Here is a 3298-nt window from a genome sequence, read left to right on the forward strand (position 1 = left end):
AGTCATTTATAACTAAAAAACAATGTATTTGCCATTTTGGCCGTTCTTTGAAAACGCGAAGAAAATCGATCGATTTAGACTTTGAAGAAAAGATGAAGAGGCGAAGTGTGCATGAAGCTTTGAGGCTGATAGTGGGGTGACATGGCCGGCTGTGGTGTCACTAGCGTAGGCAAGGACGCTGTTTCCAAGGTGCGGGTGGTGGGCTTTTCGATTTTGACGCCACTTAGATTGGATGGCAACCTCGCTGGAGGTGGGGACGATTGGTCCATTCTGCAGATAAAGGACCCAGAGGCAACAATGTTGACATCGGGAGCAAAACTTCTCAAGCAGCTTGCAAATGAGGTGTTTCGTGCTTCACAAGGATGGAGGACTGGAGTTCTTTGACTCAGTGGCTGATTTCAGGGTCGAAGGCGGGAGGGAAACTTTTGGTCTATGGATGTATATACACCCTATATGAAAGCAATAGTAATTAAATAAAATGTCAACAAATTCTGATAATATTTTTGAAATAAACTTGACCTTCCATTGTACTATAAAATATTCCATAAAAAGAAAAAATCTCGTTGACTTCATTTAAAAAAGAGAAAATTTTCAATCAAAACAGTGTGAATAGTGACCTATAATAACAAATAAATTTTGTTTTTTTGCCCTAAAGTCAACCGTGGATTTCTTTTCGTGAAAATTTATATACTAGTGCAAAAGAAAGTCAAGTTTTTTATAAAAAAATCCAAACTTTTTTGAGTTTTTTAACTATTATTATTATTATTTTCTATATGGAGTGTATGTAGACCCAGAAACCAAAGGGTATTTCCCTTCAACATCGCTAGTTCTGGAAGTTAGATTATTTGGTTTAGCTCCAAGGTGATTCTGTTCCATTACACAATTTTTTACAAATCAAGAACATTTTGTATATACAGGTTTAACATTTTCTAAACATATTTTGTGTCTAATATTTTGCATAAATAGTTGCACATTTTTTGTATACATCAGGAACATTTTTCATACATGTTTATCATTTTTTTAATACATGATATTTTTTTTCATATGTATGTTTTAGTTTCTACTTTTTTCGTAAACATTATATATATATATGTTTATACACGTTTAACATCTTGAAAATACATGATAAACATTATTTTTCATATATATGTTTTGATGTCAACTTTATTCCACACATATTCTACATTTTTTGTGTACATTATGAACATTTTTAGTACAAGTTTTATATTTTTAGATATATGATTAACATTTTTCATATATATATTTTGTTGTCTCCTTTTTTCCACACATATTGTACATTTTTTGTGTACATTATGAACATTTTTTAATACAGTTTAATTTTTTTAGATATATGATTAATATTTTTCATATATATTTTTTGTTGTATACTTTCTTCCACAGACGTTGTGTATTTTTTGTATATATTAGGAACATTTTTATAGACGTTTAATTTTTTTAAAATACATGATATATGTGTGTGCTTTTGTTGTCTACTTTTTCAGATACATTGTACGATTTTTGTATACATAAGAAATATTTTTCTATACACGTTTAAGATTTTTAAAATGGGCCACTAATGTTTTTTCAATTATTTATGTTAAGTGATTTTTATAATAGATATATTTCTAATATTTCAAAATATAAGCAAAAGTAAAAGAATCAAGCAAAAAAAAGCTAAAATGTGAAAAAAGAAAAACGAGCGCTTAGAGCCTGTGGTGACCGCTGCGCCGGCTCATTCGACGGCTGCTTGACGCGAGGTCCCCCCTGGAATCTTTCAAGTTCATCACGACAGACAGCTCCAACAGACCAAGCCCTGTTTGGCGCCTTAAATGACCTTTGCTTTCTTTTTTGGGGCATGCTACACGTCGGCAGGCGAATCTTTTAAAAGAAAATTTTGAAGCCTAAAACCGTAGAACAATCGTTCTACGGTATATTTTCATTTATATATAAAAATAAAGATACAAATCGTTCTACGGTATATTTTCAACATGACGTGAGCCTCGCGAGTCGTTTGATTATGTGACGTGAGCCTTCAGTTCCTCTTCTCCAATTTTCTGCAATGATACTCTTATTGCGAAACCTCTTCTCTAATTTCCTGCAACAAGAACTTGGTTGCAAAACCTTATGTTTTTTAATTTCTTGCAACAAGTCCCTTGTTGCAAAACCTTATGTTTTTTAATTTCTTGCAACAAGTCCCTTGTTGCAAAACCTTTTCTTCTCTTTTTTTTTGCAACAAGACCCTTGTTGCAAAATTTGCAAACACATCTCCCGCCGCGTCTAATTTTTGGTAACAAGACACTTGTTGCAAAAAATGCAACGACGTCTCCAGGCGCATCGCGCACTAACACAGTTCTGCAACAACGTTGTTGTTGCAGAAATTTGGAGTAGATGTACGGCGTGGTGATGCGGCTACTGCTAGCGCTAGTGGTGCCAGGACGGCGATGAGGTTGATGGCGCTCCACGCCGGCGTGGCGGATCATGCTGGATCCATCGATTCGGTCGCTGCTAGGCGTTTGGGGGTGGAGATCCGGCATGGATGCGCTCACGACGACGACCTACACGTGACGACGCTCGGTGATGACAACCTACAGGCGGCGGTGCTCGGTGACGATGACCTACAGGCGGCGGCGCCTACAAGCTGCGACGCTCGGCGACGACGACCTACAGGCGGCGGCGCTCGGCGACGAGGACCTATAAGCAGGGGTGCTCGGCTTAGCTCGCGACTTTGGTTGTTGGTCGCGAGTGCTTGGTCTGCAACACCATTTGTTTCAGTCAAGCTAACGGAAACAAGGGGCAAGTTGCAGTAACTGTAATAGGATAGAGATTGCTTCTGAATCTTTCAATCCAAATAAAATCAGACGGCTACGGAGAAGGTCGATGCCCTCACAAATATCCGCCGGTTGATCGATAGTGTTTCCTTTTTTTTAACACAATACAGTACAAAACGACACACACCGCTCCTCATGTCCGGCCGGCACATTTTCATGTTCTTTTTTCTTTGTTTCAAAAACCTAAAAAAACATGCGCGCGAGCTGTGGAATCCAACCCGCGCCGCGTGAGATCAGTGCTGGACGCAACCACCACCCCGATAACCTCACCTGGCTTATCTACACATACATGTTTCTTCTTCCTTTCTTCACTAGTAATCGTGCACGTGCAATGCACGTCTTGTTAAATTTAATTTTTGGATATGTAAATCATGTCTTAACTATTATTACTTCCATCGTCCTCTCCTCTATCACCATGTTGCTCCACAACATATCGCACATCTTATCCTTGTCACATCTTCTCGCTTCTT

This window comes from Triticum dicoccoides, chromosome 3A (genome assembly GCF_002162155.2).
Source record: "Triticum dicoccoides isolate Atlit2015 ecotype Zavitan chromosome 3A, WEW_v2.0, whole genome shotgun sequence".
In the NCBI taxonomy this organism is placed as follows: domain Eukaryota; kingdom Viridiplantae; phylum Streptophyta; class Magnoliopsida; order Poales; family Poaceae; genus Triticum; species Triticum dicoccoides.